This window comes from Piliocolobus tephrosceles, chromosome 6, assembly GCF_002776525.5.
Source record: "Piliocolobus tephrosceles isolate RC106 chromosome 6, ASM277652v3, whole genome shotgun sequence".
Classification (NCBI taxonomy): domain Eukaryota; kingdom Metazoa; phylum Chordata; class Mammalia; order Primates; family Cercopithecidae; genus Piliocolobus; species Piliocolobus tephrosceles.
The window spans coordinates 116,538,762-116,559,208 of record NC_045439.1 but is presented as its reverse complement, the minus strand read 5'-3'; the positions used below and the strand labels follow the sequence as shown (position 1 = coordinate 116,559,208).

General features: G+C 38.8%; 1 protein-coding gene and 1 non-coding gene across 3 annotated transcripts in view; one reads left to right on the top strand and one right to left on the bottom strand.

Moving 5' to 3' along the window:
• The window catches only part of PRKD1 (protein kinase D1), a 355,221-nt gene that overhangs the window by 224,525 nt on the left and 110,249 nt on the right, over window positions 1-20,447 (bottom strand). The window lies entirely within an intron of this gene.
• Window positions 9,421-9,523, top strand: LOC111552955. Its single transcript, XR_002734784.1, has one exon. It is a non-coding gene; the product is annotated as a U6 spliceosomal RNA (small nuclear RNA).

Here is a 20,447-nt window from a genome sequence, read left to right as displayed (position 1 = left end):
TTACTCACAGGCCTCAAGTCAGGAAACTAAAACACCTCTTGGTCTGGGTACACACTTTCACTGGGTGAGAAGAGGCCTTTCCCACAGGGTCTGAAAAGGCCATGGTGGTCATTTCTTCCCTTTTGTAAGCATAATTCCTCAGTTTGGCCTTCCCACCTCTATATAGTCTGATAACGGATCAGCCTTTATTAGTCAAATCACTCAAGCAGTTTCTCAGGCTTTTGGTATTCAGTAAACTAATGGTCTTTTTAAAACACACCTCACCAAACTCAGCCACCAACTTAAAAAGGACTGGACAATACTTTTAAGACTTTGTCATCTCAGAATTCAGACCTGTCCTCAGAATGCTACAGGGTACATACCATTTGAGCTCCTATACGGATGCTCCTTTTTATTAGGCCCCAGTCTCATTCCAGACACCAGACCAACTTGGACTGCACCCCAAAAAACTTGTCATCCCTACTATCTTCTATCTAGTCATACTCCTACTCACCGTTCTCAACTACTCATAAATGCCCTGCTCTTGTTTACACTGCCGTTTACACTGTTTTTCCAAGTCATCACAGCTGATATCTCCTGGTGCTATCCCCAAACTGCCACTCTTAACTCTTAAAGTAAATACATAATCTTTGCTGGCAGGGCTATGCTGAACCTCCTTAGGCACTCTCTAATTGGATGCCCTGGGTCCTCCCAATTCTTAGACCTTTAATACCTGTTTTTCTCCTTCTCTTATTCTGTTTAGTTTTTCAATTTATAGAAAACCGTATCGAGGCCATCACCAATAATTCTATATGACAAATGTTTCTTCTAACAACCCCACAATATCACCCCTTACCACAAAACCTTCCTTCAGCTTAATCTCTCCCACTGTAGGTTCCCACACCACTTCTAATTCCACTTGAAGTAGCCCTGAGAAACATCGCCCACTATCTCTCCATACCACCCCCCAAAAGTTTTGCCGCCGCAACACTTTACTACTATTTCATTTTATTTTTCTTATTAATATAAGAAGACAGGAATGTCAGGGCTCTGAGCCCAAGCTAAGCCATCATATCCCCTGTGACCTGCAGTATCCAGATGGCCTGAAGTAACTGAAGAATCACAAAAGTGAAAATGGCCTGTTCCTGCCTTAACTGATGACATTACCTTGTGAAATTCCTTCCCCTGGCTCATCCTGGCTCAAAAGCTCCCCCACTGAGCACCTTGTGACCCCCCACCCCTGCCTGCCAGAGAACAACCCCCTTTGACTGTAATTTCCCTTTACCCACCCAAATCTTATAAAACGGCCCCACCCCTATCTCCTTTCTCTGACTCTCTTTTCGGACTCAGCCCGCCTGCACCCAGGGGATTAAAAAGCTTTATTGCTCACACAAAGTCTGTTTGGTGGGTCTCTTCACAGGGACAGGGGAGAAACTGGGGAGGCTGAGGCAGGAGAATTGCTTGAACTTGGAAGGCGAAGGTTGCAGTGAGCCGAGATCATGCCATTGCACTCCAGCCTGGGCAATAAGAGCGAAACTAAAAAAAAAAAAAAAAATGTATGCAAAAGGCAAGAGAACAATCTAACAACATTGCTATACAAGATTCACAAGAGTAAACTGTTCAAAAAACAATGTTCCCCAGCTAGTAAATCTAGCACTTTTAGTCCTTTCTTGAGAGCTGACACAGATACCAAGAATCATAACAGTTGCCTGACTTTTCTTATGTCAGGTGTCTAACCCATGAACATGTCCAATGCCTCTTCTTTCCAGAACCTGGTCTCAATAAAGCAATATTTAGAAAACAACAGGAGCATCAGACTATCAAAAAGTAATTCACCAGTAGTACAAGAAGCCCAAATATGCCTCCTTGTGCTACTTTATCCATACACAATCCAAAAAAAAAAAAAAATGCATCCTAATGTTTAAAATAGAGTTACCACAGTAACAAAGTGAACAGTTAAAAAGCAATGAACTTAATCAATGCAAGTCATTGTTAAAAAGATTATCCCTTGAGAGAAGTGCTAAGATTATTGCTATTTATCTGAAGTATTTTCTGAAAAGCTAAGAATGACTGACTGAGGGCTCCAGATCAATGAGGTGTTTTGTTTTGTTTTTTGTTTTTTGTTTTTCCTTTCAGTGAGCTAAAACTCCCAGTAGACCTAAGCTGTACTTTTAATCATGACATTAATCGATAACAATTACACCCAAGAGAATGCCAACATAGGTTTTCCAGGAAATCTCATAGGGCTTAAAGTGCTAAATTGTAGAAATAGTCAATATTATATGTTATTAAAGTAGAATTCAGGTTGGTTTCTTCCTATTTCCCTACAGCAGAATTATGGTGCTCTAGACCTAGAAATGTTGGTATAGTGCTTCTCAAATTTTAATAGGCTTAAGAATAACATGGATATCTTGTTAGACTATAGATTATCATCCAGTTGTTCTGCAGTGTGGCCTCTGATCTGCATTTCTACAACCTCCTAGGTATTGACCATGCTGCTATTAATAGTAAGCAGGCGACACCTGCAGTAGCAAGACGCACACACATTGGCTGAGGGATACTAAGAGGGATTTGACCATAACAGAGAGATTTTACTTCTAGATATTTCAACCTAAGTTGTCCTCCTTGCAAAATAACAGAGAAAAATGGCAACACTTAACTTACTTCAAAGAGCAGCATTTTCCAAATGCATTACAAAAAAAGAAAATCAATTATCTGGTACATCAATAGGTGTTGCCAGAAAAATAGAATGCTAATAGAAAGCTGAATGAATGGTCATACAACTGAGCTAAATGAAATTAAGTCATAACAATGGCTAATAGTTGTTGAGCACTTACTACGTGCCAGGAATTGTTCTAAATCCATAATGTAGAATAACTCCTTTAATCTTCACAGCATCTAGTTCCCATCTCTATGAGGTGGGAACTAGAGCACTGCATTTTTCAGATGTGGAAAGGTAGGCAAGAAGAGGTTTAAAAACTTGTCCAAGTTCACAGTGCTAGTGAGCTGATGGGTGGTAGAGCCAAGAGCCAGGATTCAACTCTTGGCAGGCTGCTTCCAGAGCATGGGCTCTGCTCTCTAGAACATAAGCACTTTTCATTATTAACAGAAAGTGTGATACACCACAAGGTGATGTAAGTACTTGTAAGTTGCCAATGAAGGGAAATATGCAATGAGGAGGAGAAAAGGAAACTTAAGTTACGGCAAGATAGAGCATGAGAACAAGCCAGAGAAGGGAAAAACAAGAAAGTGGAAGTAATTGTTAGTGAAATAATAAATGTAGAAGAGTGTACTGTAGTAGCGGAGATATCACCCACCCAGACATAGATGCGCTAAACAGATCAATCTGCTCGGCAAATAAATGTCCAGGAGAGGAAAGCAAGGCAAGACGTGGATCTCATCAACCACTGGAGGACACAGTTTATTTCCACCAAATATACTGAAAAGCTCTCAATCACAAGAGCCATGATTATTCTTACGTTACATATGCAATTTACAGATTATCTGGGCCCATTGCTGGGTCTCTTTCTTCTTCCTACAGGATGGACTGGATATTTTGCTTCTAACTAGCAACTTTGTGAAAGTGAGTAAGGACAATTCAGATTATTTTGATCTCATTCTGAGATTGGGCAATAAGCTTGGGAGAAGGAGGTTATGCTGTGAAACTGATTAAAATACAATCTTATTAATCCTAGATTTCAATGAACTCTCTGCCTGGCATTCAGGTTGCTGGAGGAAAACAATACACCAAGTAGATCCAATCTGAAATATGTAGTCTGACTCAGAAAACATCCAGTGCATTATGCAGATTACATTACAGGTCAGGCAGAACGATAAATAAACAAAGTAGCTGTTTGGTTAGATGAGCATTGGAAAATGGTTCAGACTGTTCAAGCAAGTATTAAAACAAAAAAACTAACCTTGAAAACTCCTGAAGTAAGCAGATTCCTGAAACATTCTACTGAAAACTTAAATGAAAGAAAAAGCTTAACTGGAGACAAAGCACACTGCCTGTAAGCATCCTGAAGGCATCAGATTTGCAAATGTATTTACAGGCACCAAAACAGACATACTTTTGCAACTGAAACAGGAGAGGTCCTTTGGTCTCAAAGATTGAAATGTTACAAAAACGTGCCAGGAATACATTGAATATGTTACAGATTCGGTTCAGATCACAACAATAAAACCAATAAAAACAATAAAACCATATTGTCACAATATGGCAAGTCACACAAATTTTCAGGTTTCCCAATGCATATAAAAGCTATGCTTACCCTATACTGTAGTCAATTAAGTCTGCAATAGCATTATGTCTAAAAAAAAGTGCACATGCCTTAATGAAAAAAATACTTTATTGCTAAAAAAATGCTGACAATCATCTCCAGTGATCTCTTGACAGGGGATGATTTCAGGGTGAAACTGTTCCACCTCAGATCATCAGGCTGTTATGAGAATCTAATGCCACCAATCTGACAGAAGGCCAGAAAGCAGAGCTCAGACGGTAATGCTCACTGGCCCACCACTCAACTCCTATGGTGTCTATGGTTTGAGGTTTGGGGATTCGTGATCTAAGTCTTCAGGGAGTCCTAATCTCTTTGCCAGTGGAGAATCTAGTCTCGATACTGGTGATTGCTGAAGGCTGAGGTGGTTGTGTCAATCTCCTTTTTTTTTTTTTCAATTGAGACAGAGTTGCACTCCATGGCTCAGGCTGGAGTGCAGTGGCAATTTCTTGGCTCACTGCAACCTCTGCCTCCCAGGCTCAAGTGATCCTCCCACCTCAGCCTCCCAAGTAGCTGGGACTACTGGTGTGTGCCATCATGCCTGGCTAATTTTTGTATTTTTTTGTAGAGATGGTGTTTCACCATGTTGTCTATGCTGGTCTCACACTTCTTGAGCTCAAGTGATCCACCCACCTCAGCCTCCCAAAGTGCTGAGATTACAGACATAAGCCACCACACAAAGCCAATTTCTTTTCTTTTCTTTCTTTTTTATTTTTTATTTTTTTTTTTGAGACAGAATCTTGCTCTATCTCCCAGGCTGGAATGCTGAGGCATGATCTCGGCTCACTGAAACCTCCACCTCCTGGGTTCAAGCACTTCTTGTGCCTTAGCCTCCCAAGTCGCTAGGATTACGGGCGTGTGCCACCAAGACTGGCTAATTTTCGTACTTCTAGTATAGACGGGATTTCACAATGTTGGTCAGGCTGGTCTCAAACTCCTGGCCTCAAGTGATTCGCCTGCCTTGGCCTCCCAAAGTTCTAGAGTTACAGGAGTGAGCCACCGTGCCTGGCCCCAGTCAATTTCTTAACGTAAGACAACAATGATGTTTGCTGCATCAACTGACTCTTCATGAAAGATTTCTCTGTAGCATGTGATGCTGTTTGATGGCATTTTACCCACAGTAGAATGTCTTTCAAAATTGGAGTCAATCCTCTCAAATCCTGCCACTGCTTTATTAATTAAGTTTATGTAAAACCCTAAATCCTTTATTGTCATTTAAATAACGTTAACGGAATCTTCACCAGCAGTAGATTCTATCAAAAGAAATGACTATTTTTCATCCGTAAGAAGCTGCTAGTCATCCTTTCAAGTTTAATCATTAGATTGCAGCAATTCAGTCCTACTTTCAGGCTCTACTTTTTTTTTTTTGAGATGGGAGTTTTGCTCTTGTCACCCATGCTGGAGTACAATAGTGTTGTCTCAGCTCACTACCACCTCTGCTTCCTGGGTTCAAGCAATTCTCCTGCCTCAGCTTCCCAAGTAGCTGGGATTACAGGCACCTGCCACCACACTCAGCTAGTTTTTGTATTTTTTGTAGAGATGGAGTTTCACCATGTTGGCCAGGATGATCTCGAACTCCTGACCTCAGGCAATCTGCCCATCTTGGCCTCCCCAAGTGCTGGAATTACAGGCATGAACCACCTTCAGGTTCTACTTCTAATTCTAGTTCTCTTGATAGTTTAACCACATCTGCAGTTACTTCCTCTACTGAAGTCCGGAACCCATCAAAGTCATCCATAAGTGTTGGAATCAACTTCTTCCAAACTCCTCTTAATATTACGGTTTTAACCACCTCTGATGAATCATGAAGATTCTTAATGGCATTTAGAATGGTGATTCTTATCCAAAATGTTTTCAATTTACTTTGCCCAGATCTATCAGAGAAATCACTGTATCAATGGCAGCTGTAGCCTTATGAAATATATTTCTTAAATAATAACACTTGAAAGTTGAAATTACTCCCTGATCCATGGGCTGCAGAATGGAGTTCTATTAGTAGCTATGAAAACATTTAACTCTGGTCCATGTCCACCAGAGTTCTTGGGTGACCAGGCGCATTATCAGTGAAAAACAACATTTTGAAAGGAATCTTTTTTCTCTGAATGGTAAGTCTTAACAGTGGCTTAAAATATTCAGAAATCACGCTGCAAACAGATGTGCTGTTACACAGGTTTTATTCCATTTATGGAGCACAGACAATAGATTTATCATAAATCTTAAAGGCCCTAGGATTTTCAGAATGACCAATGAGCACTGGCCTCAACTTAAAGTCACCAGCTGCTTTAGCCCCTAACAAGGGAGTCAGTCTCTGCTTTGAGGCTTTGAAGCCAGGCATTGACTTCTCCTCTCTAGCTGTGAAAGTCCTAGATGCTTCTTCCAATAGAAGGATGTTTTGTCTTCATTGAAAAATTGTTATTTAGTGAAGCCACCTTCATCAATGATCTTAGCTAGATCTTCTGGATAACTTGCTGCTGCTTCTACATCAGCACTGGCTGCTACAACTTGCCCTTTTATGGCTTCTTTCTTTAAACCTTATGAAACAAACTCTGTTAGCTTTCAGCTTTTCTTCTGTAGCTTCCTCACTTCTCTCAGCATTCACAGAATTGAAGAGTATTAAGACCTTGCTCTGGATTAGGTTTTGGCTTAAGGGAATGTTGGGGCTGCTTTGATCTTCTATCCAGACCACTAAAACTTTCTCCCTATCAGCAATAAGGCTGTTTTGTTTTCTTATCATTTGTGTGTTCACTGGAGTAGCACTTTTAATTTCCTTCAATAACTTTTCCTTGGCACTCACAGTTTGTCTAAGTGTTTGGCACAAGAGGCCACACCTTACTAAGCTTAATCATTTATAGCTTTTGATTTACAATGAAAGGCATGTGATTCTTCCAGTCTTTTTTTTTTTTTTAAGACAGAGTCTCCGAAAGTGCAGTGGTGCGATATCGGCTCACTGCAAGCTCTGCCTCCCGGGTTCACGCCATTCTCCTGCCTCAGCCTCCCAAGGAGCTGGGACTATAAGGCGTCCGCCACCGCGTCTGGCTAACTTTTTGTATTTTTAGTAGAGACGGGGTTTCACCGTGTTAGCCAGAATGGTTTTGATCTCCTCACCTCGTGATCCACTCGCCTCCACCTCCCAAAAGTGCTGGGATTACAGGTGTGAGACACCACATGCTACTGTGATTCTTCCTTTCACTTGACACTTAGAAGCCAGTGTAGAGTTACTAATTGGCTTAATTTCAATATTGTTGTTTATCAGGGAATAGAGAGGCCTAAAGAGAGGGAGTGAGATGAGGGAACGGCCAGTGGATGAACCAGTCAGAACACACACACTTAAGTTTGCTATCTTACATGGGCACAATTTTTGGTACATCAAAACAATTACAGCAGTAAGTACAAAAATCACTCATCACAGATCACCGTAAAAATATGATAAAAGTTTGAAATATTGTGATAATTACCAAAACATGACACAGAGACTTGAAGTGAACATGTGCTGTTGGAAAAATGGCACCAATAGACATGCTTGATGCAACGTTGCCACAAACCTTGAATTGAAAAGAAAAAAAACCACAATCTGCAAAGGACAATCAAGTGAACAGCAATATAAAGATGTGTGCCTGTATGTATTCTTCGCCATCACCTCAGCACCTCTAATGTCAGGTTCTAAGGTAATGCAATCTAATTTTCTTATGCTAATAGTTCAATCTACATTTACAAACTTTTCAAATATTTTATCTAAATGTTTTCTATCAGCATGCTCCTTTTTATAAGAATCCTTCATTGTTCCAAGACACAAATCATATCCCTTTGAATTCCAGATGAAAACATTTTAGGCCTATTTAGGGTTTATTTCAATAGATATGTATACACATGTAAAGCAGTTTCAATGTTATATAAAAATACACTTCATTGGTCTTATTGTGGTGACATTAACTTGGCACTCAAGAAAATGCTTCCAGGTGGCAGGCACCTGCTCTGGCTTTAAAATGCCAACCTCAAAACCTATAGTCAGGCACCAAAATGGGGAAGTGCAACAAACTACGTATTTCAGCACCTAGCGGTTTTGGCAGCTCATTTGGAACTGGTTATTGCCAGCTGGGCATTTTGCCATTTCCTTGAGGCAAAATTAAAGTGGAAGATGCAAGGGTTTTATTGTAATTTTCTACCACATATTTATATCATTATGGGTTTTGTGCTGCTCTAGTCCCCACACAGTCTCACTGAATATCTTCTTATTATGTCACTGAGATTTGAAGCAAATACAGGATAATGCAGTGAAAACAAGTGGGCACTGTGTATAGTAAATGATTGCTGAAGATAACACTATGCTTATCAGAATGGGCTACATCATTTGCAGGGCCCCTTGTTCATAAAGCAGAGGAAAAGTGCCATTAAAGGTACTAAAATATCAAGTGTTTTCCTTTCTTCCGCAGCTTCCCCTCAACCTGCCATGGGGTTATTTGCTACTTGATGTTGACATCCTTCAGGCACAGGGATATCTGCACAATAAATGCAGACCTTCCAGGGTTCTACCCCACATGCACACCCACCGCTCACACAAACTGCCCACTGGCTAGCAGCTGAGTTCTCTTTCCTTCCAGCTGCCAGACCAATGCTCTGTGCACCACCTAGGAGAGGTGAACTGGGCATCTCCCTTCCCACACACAACTCTATTACACCAGCCCACAAGCAGAAGAATGACCCCCAGGAGCACTACAGTCCCTACACGAGGATGCATTAGGTATTTAGTTCAGAAGTGAGAGGTTTGCCCCACTGAGGCACCACGGTGGCACTCCTAGAAGGTGTGGTCACATCAATGCCCTGTTCTAAGACCTGTGGGGCTCTTGCTTTAGACACTGACCCTCTCTGCCAGGGGCTGAGGACAGCAGCAGTTGTTGCACAGGATCAGGGAAGGAGGCCAGATTGGGCTTGTGATCCTAAGTGGTGGGGAAGTCAGAACTGGACAACAGCACAAATGGTCACCTGAACTAAGGCTTCAAGTCTTGGGCATGCTCCATTATCTCACCAGACTTCACTTATAAAACATAAATACAAATATAAAATCAAGGATTTCAACACAGGAAATTCAGAGCATTACACCCCAAACAATTGTTCTCATCACTGAGTAATGAAGCCAGTCCTGATGCATAAGAACCCAAGGCCTGTGCCCACTTCTTTAGCACATGTACTAAAATTGCACAATAGAGAGATTAGCATCGTACCTACATAAGGATGGCATACAAACTTGTTATGTGTTTCATATTTTTATTTTATATAACTAAATACACACACACACACACACACACACACACACACACACACACAAAGAACACATAAAACTTGGGAAATCTGGATTGTGTGCCTATATCAATAACTTAGCTATGATACTAAACTAGAGTTTTGCAAAATGTCATTGAGAAAAAACATGCAGAGTTACAAAGGATATCTTTGTATTATGTCTTACAATTCCATATTATAATTATCACTGCTAAAAAAAAGACCCGAGGCCTATTAAAAGGACACATACAACATACAGGAAATCAACAGCAAAACTACCTATACCTAGATATAACCAGAACACTAAATTGAATATGATTTGACTTTAATATGTAAAGAGCAATCCTTAAAATAACTTCCTTGAATACAAAATCTGCAAACACTATGTTCACCATGTTATTCCTCCTGTCAGAAGGAAAGTGTTCAGTTATTGTATTAGTTCATTTTCACACTGCTATAAAGAAATACCCAGACTTGGGTAATTTACAAAGGAAAGAGCTTCTGCATGTCTAGGGAGGCCTCAGGAAACTTACAATCACAGCGGAAGGCGAAGGGGAAGCAGGCACCTTCTTCACAAGGAGGCAGGAGGAGAAGTGAGAGTGCAGGAAAAAGTTCTATGTATAAAACCATCAGATCTTGTGAGAACTCACTCACTATCAGGAGAACAGCATGGGGGAAACTGGCCCCATGATCCAATCACTTCCCTCCCTCCACACATGAGAATTACAATTCGAGATGAGATCTGGGTGGGGACACAGAGCCAAACCATATCAGTTATATTTTTTGTTAAAACTTACCTCATCTAGCCAGGCATGGTGGTTCACATCTCTAATCCTAGCACTTTGGGAGACCGAGGCGGGTGGATCACCTGAGGTCAGGAGTTCTTGACTAGCCTGTCCTACATGGTGAAATCCTAGTCTCCACTAAAAATACAAAAACTTAGCCAGGCATGATGCCACATGCCTGTAATCCCAGCTACTCAGGAGGCTGAGGCAGGAGAATTGCTTGAACCCTGGAGGGGGAGGTTGCAGTGAGCTGAGATCATGCCATTGCACCCCATCCTGGGCAACAGGAGCAAAACTCTTGTCTCAAACAAACAAAAAAAAAAATTTCTCTCATCTATTTAAGATAAAATGAAAATATGCATTCTGGAAACCACAAAAATACTCTGGAAACTTAAGTGTCTATGCGAAAGCATATCTTTATTTATAAAAAGAGGAGGCAATTGTATGTGGAAAAGCCCAAAATCAACTTTAAAATGTTAAATTCTTGAATATAGAAAACTGATCCACATACATTTTCAACTGGAAGTACATATTTGATGCTGCTACAGTTACTTAAATTTTATATACAAAAGACAAAACATTTTGCCCATCAGATGGTGAAACATCACAAATATAATAGGGAAAATCTGAATTCTTCAGGCTGACTTCCCAGAGGACCTGAGCCAGACAAGAACTCTATGCTGCTCTTTAGGACTGTGTATTGTGAAAAGATGACCAAATGAGATTATTCTCATTACAGTTCTAGGGAGAGGGTGAGGCCAAATCTGTAGGGCTGCAGAGACAGACACTACCCAAAGAGCATCTATTTCTACTTACACTGTTAGATGAAGTAATGGAAAAAACTCGCTTAATACCACAGGGCCTAGCACATTCAAAACACTCAAAAGATATTAGCAATTAATATCAACAATGTCAGCATGCTTGCACTCTGACCTGTTAAGGGAACACTGACTCTCAATGTAAATTACACATCCAATTACTATAGCTACCATTTCTTGCTCTGTCGGACGATGTTCATAGCCAAGATCAATCCACCTTTTGGTTCTAGCCAGGACTTTGCAGAGACCTGAACTGTATAAACAAAAAATAAGCTAGGGATCAAATTAGTTTTGCCAGGGCTAACTCTGTACCGCTGGGTAAACACTGGGCTGTTCATTAGCAAAATGGAATTTGAATTTCAAAGATGAATGAATATTCATTGACTTTGCATAATTACATACTAAGGTATTCAAAATATATTTGTTGAATGAAAGACTGAATTAATGAATGGATATGTGCAGACTTCTCTCCAACTCAACTTTTTATTTTCTCTTTACCAGCTAAACTCCCTTGTAGCTTCATTTTAAAGTTAAAATATGAAAGTAGTAGAGAAGGAACCACAGATAAAACAGTTATTTTGCTCAGGACCTCACTTGACTATATTGTCTGTCCCACTACATAATTAATCATTGCCAACCCCAGTCAAATGTGGGCATGGCAACAACACTGTGACAGGGTTTGCCAGGTGTGGCAAATTACTGCATCTTCCTCTTTCCAAGTTTCAGCCTGGAGTCTAACAAAAAGCACTTAAGAACCTCCCAAGGCAGGGATCCTGACTACACCAGTGTATTAAGGAACTGGGCTTTTTCCCTGCGTGGTTGGGGGAACTCAAAGTTCTGAATAGCTAACCTCTTATGCCTGCATGTGCTCCAACTGCAGTCTGTATACCTGACTTTGATGCACTTTTTCAAAGGTATATACAAAACCCTCTCCACTAAGCTTAGGCTCAGATCCCAGGTTGGCTGCTTGCCCTGTCTCGATGATTCCCTGCTGCCTCCATTGCTGGCACCGACACAAATGTAGCTTTGTATCTACTCACTACAAAAACCTTGAATCTGTTCTCTTCTCTCTTTGATTCCTTAGCACTCCAAGCTAAGCTAATTATATTTTATGCAATTTAATTAACTATATGCAAAAATTTTAATGACTAAGCAAAATATAGGGAAGAGCCAACTTGAACTGTATCACCACATAAACAGTGGAAAGGATTGTTTAATATTGAAATAAGTGCCAGTCTAAAGGAAGATGACAGAATGCACGTATTAACATAGATGAACAAACCCAAAGTGTTTTGTGTTTATTCTCATTTTCTAAATTGTGTCATTAAAATCAACTGTGGTTAATTCAGATCTATTTGAGAGGTTTCTCACTGACTTTAAAATGAAAAGCCTCTTTAAAAAGTGCATCAAATGACCTTTTAATCATCAAGGAAAAAAAAATTCCACAGTTGACTGCACACTACAACAGTAAAGAATTAATCTTGTTATGGCAAGACAACCATTAGAAACATCTAAATTATTTAAGATAAACTAAACATAAGATAATTCGTTATTTCTTTCTATTCCTCTGGTAAATCATAGTTAACATGAATCCTGTAGACAGTCTCATGATTTATATCCTTTCAGCATATTCTCACCTTTCCATTCCAGAGGATCAAAATGTCCCCAGAGGGAAATTGTTGAGAGCAACATGGAAAACATGACAGTGAGAGGGAAAATCCAGGTTTAAAATACATGCCTTTGGCACAAACTCATGAAAAAAACAAAACAAAACGTGGGAGAAATTTATTGATAGTAGTCTAACCGTTATGAGATCCTGGAACAATTTACAGAACTATGCAATGGAACATTCACTGAGGATTCAGCTTAACACATCTTGTAACATCCACCCTTTCCGGATAGTGGAACATGTCTCCTTGTCTCAAGGTTCTTCCTAAGTGGCTATTAAGAACGTATACACTTTAAAAGTCTAAGTAGATGCATAGTCCATGAAACACTTCCAGCTGTGCTTCTCAAATAGCACAATTCCAGCCCCATGTTTATTTTCCAGTAAACTGCAGAAATCATAATGGCATTTATGTCTACCAGTTTAAATGTGGTACCTCTTCTTTACATATTAATAATATTCATTTCTTCATTAGCTTAAGACATTCTTGCTACCTTCAATATAGGTATAAGCAAAGGGAGCATTTTGATAAACAGCTTAGTCATGTCAGGCCGGGCGCAGTGGCTCACGCCTGTAATCCCAACACTTCAGGAGACTGAGGCGGGCGGATCATGAAGTCAGGAGATGGAGACCATCCTGGCCAACATGGTGAAACCCTGACTCTACTAAAAATACAAAAATTAGCTGGGCATGGTGGCGCGTGCCTGTAATCCCAGCTACTTGGGAGGCTGAGGCAGGAGAGTCACATGAACCAGGGAGTCGGAGGTTGCAGTGAGCCGAGATCTCGCCACTGCAATCCAGTCTGGGCAACAGAGCGAGACACAGAGACTCCATCTCAGAAAATAAATAAATAAATAAATAAATAAATAAATAAATAAATAAATACATAAATAAATAAATAACAGCTTAGTCATGTCAATAGCTCATTAAAACTCTTCTTAGAATTTTTTATCAGCATTTCTGGGAAATCAGTCCAGAAAGAAAACCAGGCTTCCTGAGCTACCAACAATGAACAATAAAGCAAATAACTATGTGCCACACATTCAGGAATGACAACAGACACATGGTGGCAGGGAGATGATTTCACTGTTTTTAAAAATGTTTTATTGTTATTTAAATCTATTGTTATTATAGTTAAGAGAAAAACTGTTACCATAAATGCAACATTTAAATAAACTGGAGAGTTATTTGCTTTTTAAGTTCTCATGATATGAAGTCCAACATTTGAACTTCTTTTAATTTTCTATTATCCTTAAGTGCTAGGTGAATTTTTCTCTTAAAATATAGCCTCAGCCATATCATGAAAAATCACCAGAAGTTTATATTTACTCTGACTTTGTACCTCTTTGGTTTTAGGGTGTCTTTAGCTTCACTGACAGTTTTATATTTCAATGGATTGTAAAAGCTGTCATCCAGGATATTGTGTCCTCGATGTTGTAAATAATCTATTTTACGTGACCCTATGATTACTAAAAAATGGTTCCCACATATTGAAATGCCCTCAAATTCCTGGAATTCTAAGAGACCATATTTTTTCTCTGTTGCTTCCTTCAGCAGAAAATAAATGTAAACTACCTATATTTGTAGTATTTGGGGACCTACTAGGCCCCCAAAATGATTCATTTTAAATACATTTAGATAAAGATGACATATTAAGGCCTGAAGGATTACAAATAATTTTTTCAAATATATATTTATATACTTTACTTTTTATGTTGGCTTGAGCATTTTTGGAAGGTTGAGGACATGCTTCCTTGGGTCATCTTTGAAAGTATGTTTCTTTCAAGTTTACATACCTGGTATCTGTGAAATTTTGAACGAACATAAATGTTCTTCACAAGAACTACAGTGGGCTTCTGCCAAATCAAAATGAGGGCAGGCTGTGAGTGATCAGAGGCCCACTGGCACATAAACATATGTAACCTTTTAATAATGCCTTCTCCCAACTAAGCCAAGCACAAGGATGTGTGGCAAACTGACACATTTTGACTTTTGCAAAGATTTCAAAAAACATCCAGATTTCTTCACTGAAAGGTCCCCTATCGCTCTGAAGACGACCCTCTGAAAAGCTGTGAACATTAGCTTTCACTAACTCACACCACAAGGGAAAAAGGAATATAATAAGATTAAGAGGAAGGAGACTTATTTTTATTTAACAAATACATACCATTTGCTATATCATAGACACTGTTTTAAGTATCTGTAAGTATTGGTTCAATAATCCTCGTGACCTCTAACTTTATAGTGACCTCTAACTTTATGGTTAGGTATCATTATGTAACCTCCATTTTACAAATGACAATACAGAGGACAGAGAGATGAGGTAACCTACAGGAGATCACTGGGCTTGTTAACTTCTAGGCCAGGATTTGAACCCAAGCAGCGAGACTCCAGAGTCATGCTCACAAGTGCCTTATCCTGCCTCTGACAGCCACTGCTTCCCTAATTCTTCTTATAAATTCCACCCAAAAATCCAATAAGGAAAGAAAAGAAAACATTGTGATTACAAAGGAAAATAAAATTGTATAGCTTTGCCATTTTTTTCTTCTCAGTTAAAGGCAACTATTTTTTCATTGAAAAAAGATTTGTCTTCCAAACACAAATGACAAAAACAGCAGGGAAGGAAATGCTATTTTCAAGTTTCTAGGAGGTTATCATAAACAATGAAGAGAGAAAAACAAATTAAAGTTGTAAAAAAAATGGCATTTGACAGTATTTCTTCTACCTTGCTGCCTATGACAATTTGACTGCACTGTGTTCAGTGGCTGTACAGAGCACCCTATGGTGTGAAAATGAAAGATGACCACGCTTGGAAAGAAAAGAGAAGCATATTGTAAGCAAGTGTAAATGCACAGTAAGGTCTGAACGTTGTGGAAATAAGCCCAGGCTGCTTCTCAATTCATGAGTTTAGCTGAGATGGCAGAACAGATGACAAACAACAACAAACAGAAACACCATACCACACAATTCTCTCCAATATTGGGGATAAATATCCACAGCAGTTTATTTAATTTGATGCTAATGTTCTTTCTTGTTTAACCAGTCTAAATATTTGCTATCTATTAAATATTCATGTATTGTGTTTTAATACCTTCAGGTTTTCATTCTGTAAGGAATTAATTTTTAAGTACCTGTAGTCAAAATAGTGCACTTTCCTCAAAATAACAACAAAAGCCTTTATTCAAAGACTTAATATCAATTAATTGATCAAAATAAGGGTCTGAAAGAGAATTCGATCTTCTTGGCATTTAACATTTCAAAACTGAAAAGAATACTTCGTTTAAAAAAAAAAAGAAAAGAAAAGTTAACCTATGCTCCAGTACAACTATTTCGTTTGGTTTTAATATCAATGGAAACTCAGTAATAATTATTTTATTTCTCCTTGCAGTATCAGAAAGAGCCTAGTTATTTACAAAATATTGGTATATTCAATCTGTTCCTCTTAGATGTAAACTTTTTAAAAAATGATGTTTTATTTCTAGGTGAAGTTTCATAATTAGTATCAATTTACTCTAAGAAAATTAAGCAATAACTTTAATGTACTACTTATTCATATTAGATATACTAATAACCCATTAGTGCTTCAAATCTAGCTACCAGTTAAAGAAAAATTAGCAAAATCTACTGACCTATTAAATCCCAAAATAAGAAATTTCCTATTAAAAAGGGGGTGGGGGTACACTGTATTCTTCAAAAAGTCAATGTCAGAAAATACAAAGAAAGGCTATGTAAATGTCTGCATTAAAGTAAAGCAAGGAGACAACAACAAAATGCACTGCCTGACCCAAGGCTGCATCCTGTACTGGAAGGAAAAATATACTCTAAAAGAAGTTATTGGCTCAATTGATAAAACTGAAATATAAATGGTAGGTTAAAGTATTTTATTAATGACAAATTTATTGATATTGATCATTGCACTGTGGTTTTATAAAACAATACCTGATCCTTAGGAAACACATATTGATGTGGATAGGTACAAAGGGCCATGGTGTATAATGTCCTCAGACAGTTCAGGAATAAAAAAAAGTCTGATAAAGAGAGAGAGCACACAAATAATAAAGCAAATAGAGGCCAGGCGCGGTGGCTCACGCCTGTAATCCCAGCACTTTGGGAGGCCAAGGTAGGTGGATCACGAGGTCAGGAGCTCAAGACCATCCTGGCTAACGCGGTGAAACCCGTCTCTACTAAAAATACAAAAAATTAGCCAGACGTGGTAGTGGGCACCTGTAGCCCCAGCTACTTAGGAGGCTGAGGCAGGAGAATGGTGTGAACCCAGGAGGCGGAGCTTGCAGTGAGCTGAGATCGCACCACTGCAGTCCAGTCTGGGTGACAGAGCAAGACTCCGTCTCAAAAAATAACATAACATAACATAACATAACATAACATAACATAACATAACATAACATAACATAACAAAATAAAATAAAACAAATGGGATAAAATGTTTAGCTGAATCTGGGTAAAAGCTAGAGGAATGTTCTTTGTGTTATTTTGATTGTTGGCAAATTTTCTGTAAATTGGAAATGATTTCCAAATTAGAAATAAAAACAACAACAATGAAACACTATTGACCTGAACGAACAGTATGAATTCAACTCCACGAAGAACACAAAAGCAGAGTCCCTGATGTTTGCCCTCAAGGTATTGATATCACTTTGTAGATGGTCGCAGACATTCAAGTTGCAAAAGATGATGGTCCACAGACAGTGCCAGTTATTTCTAATATGAAGGTCTTTCCAGAAAGATTCATCCACTATAAACTCAGCCTCCACAATGAGAAGGTGAGGCATATCCACCCTAAACACAATGGTTACGGAATCATAAGGACACCCCACATTACCCCTGGAAATAAGGTTCATTCATACCACCAATATAGAGGCAATACTTTCTGGCTACTACCCGAGTGGTCTGACTCAGTGAATATTTATTTAATGCCTACTATGTGCAGGCACCAGACTATGTGCTAGGAAAAGATTAATAAACTTTGGCACTAGCTTTAAAGGAACTCACAGGCTAAGCAGAAAAAAGCACATACATTCTGTAATTAAAATAGAATCTATGAAATGCGGTTGTAACAAAGGTGTGTGCCAAGTGTTCTGAGAAGGCTTCAGTGAATAGATGAGACCAAACTTTTTTAGTTATTCAATAAATATTTACTCCACGTCAGAGAAAGGAACCTTAAGGAGGAGTACGTGCTCCCATAGTTGACAGGAAAAGAAGTGAGAAGGGAATTCCATGCAAAATCAACTAATAACACAAGAGAATGGCAGGAAGTCCACCAAGTAAAGCTGTTTTCATTGAATAATAAGCAGATCAGTATGGCTGGGAACACAGCATCTCCAGGGAATATGGATAATGGGGAAGATAAACCAATTACGGCCAGATGCTGAATGGCCTTGTATATAACACGCTAAGGAGCCACAAGATCATCCTGTGGAGGGAATGGCAGAATATTTTTCAACATTAAAAAGGTAAAGAAAGGGGAGGGAGAAAAGGAACAGCAGTTCACATTGTCTTCAAATGTGATCAGAGCTTGAATTGAGACAACATCAACAAGGAAAGAGGCGCATATGAAGTGGAATGGGTTGTGCTCAGCAACCCACTGATTGTGTAGGATGAGATGTAATGGGGGAAGGGCGTTAAGATGATGCAGCTTTCTAGCTTAAACTCTGGGAGTCATTAACAGTGATGGAGGGAAATGGGAAAAGATGAAGTCAGTTTTGAACATGTTGAGTTTGAAATTCAAGTGTAGTATGCTTAGAGATGTTCAATAGAGACTTTATAATTACAGGAGATACACTGAACTTCAGAATCAAGCTAGGGTAAATATAATGAATTTTTACATGTTCAGAATAGATTTTAGGGTAACACTGAGGATGATTAAATACACGACTGTGTTCTTGTATTCTCTAAGGTTGATTGCATAGATTGAGGAGACAGTTGAGATAGACATCTTATGATTGTCAGAAAGATATCAATCCAAAGGAAGGAAGGAGAATGAGCAGCAGCCAGAATTCTGTGGTAACTCAGAGTACACAGCTCTTGGTATGTGGGTTAGGTACTCAGTGACCACGGTTCCACTAACACTCAATTCACTAAGGTCTATTAGTGAAGTGCCGGATGCTTTGCTAGATGCTGGCTGCTATCATAGTAGCCTGTTTTCTGTTCTATCTGAATGACATACTGACTTTTAAGTTTGAATAGAGACAGAGTTCAAGTTAAGTTCTCATTCTATTCACTCTCTCCTTACACACTGAATTGCAAAATTAAACAAAGGACTTTATATTAAAAGGAAGCAAAATCAGGGACACACTGGAACTTTTATAGACATTCAGGGCTTATAAAGCAACACAAAGAAAAAAAGGTTCACAAACTAATTCTTGAACACATTCACCCCTCTTTTAAAAATTACTGATGGGCAAAATATCATAATAAACCATTGTTAAAATAATACAAATGTTCTGATTGCAACATGGCAATTCTAGGCAATTCTGGGTTAAACAATAGCATCCTCCACATGAATGCCTGCAGATGCACAGCTGAGACCATGTGTGCCTGCACACACACCCACACACACAACCTCCTCAAGCAGACAGACCTCACAGTCAGAGCAACCTTTTAAACACTTTGCCTTTATCACCCACAGAGACCACCAGTCTAGTGCAATCATCTACCCTCTCATAGAGACCGTGATACCTGTAATCAGTAGCTCAGCATAGCAACCAGGTTTTACAACTAACTCCATGAACCAATTTGTTTCATATTTAATTTTTCTTTTTACATTTTATGATTAATGCACTGCCCAGATCTTCAATGTTTTTGGCCTCCCAGGTCACTATGGAAAGCAATCTGTTTTTCTCGTACAATCATTTGAATAAATAATGCCCAGTCATCTGACTACAAGTATTCATTACACATGAGCTATAGAAAATAATCACTCACAGATCAAGTTTAGTAGCTTCAAAACAAATGATGCAGAATGATTTGTATAGAATTCTTGAAGTGCTTTCTTCAGAAATGATCTGAATTTCATCTTATAGGCATTGCACAATTTTCCTTTTTCATTTAGTGAATATTTGTCTTGGGTCAATTTTCACTTTATGCCTTTCTAATTCGGCAAATAAAGGCTCAGATCCAAAATGGCTTTGCCGTTTGTCTAGCATGTTAACAGAGCAATAATTATTTTAGTGCTTCAATCTGGACAGTCAAAAAGATGACCTTATTTTGAACCTCCTGTAAGAGAGACAGTACTGTTTATAAATAAAATCTCATGCTGAGAAATCCTTAGCTTCCTAAGGAAGAAAGCAATCACTGTGTTTGCAGGCAGCTAATGTTCTGCCCTTTACTTTAGGTATATAGTATCTAGATTTTCATCAACATTTTTTAAAATGCAGATCTAAGTACAGAATCCTGGGTTTTGTTCATGCATATCTGGAAACTACTCTGTTTAGGGAATATCCCACAAGCAGCTAGGATGCAAAAGGGACATTCTTTACTGATCCTTTTTACAAAGAAAATACTCCCACAGTTCTAGTTCAGTCCCACGACATTCTTAAAGGGACATCTAACTAAAGAAGAGCTAGATATTTCTGTGAAGAATCAAAATGTTTTTTAAAAAAATTCTCCAAAGAAATTTTAAAGTAAA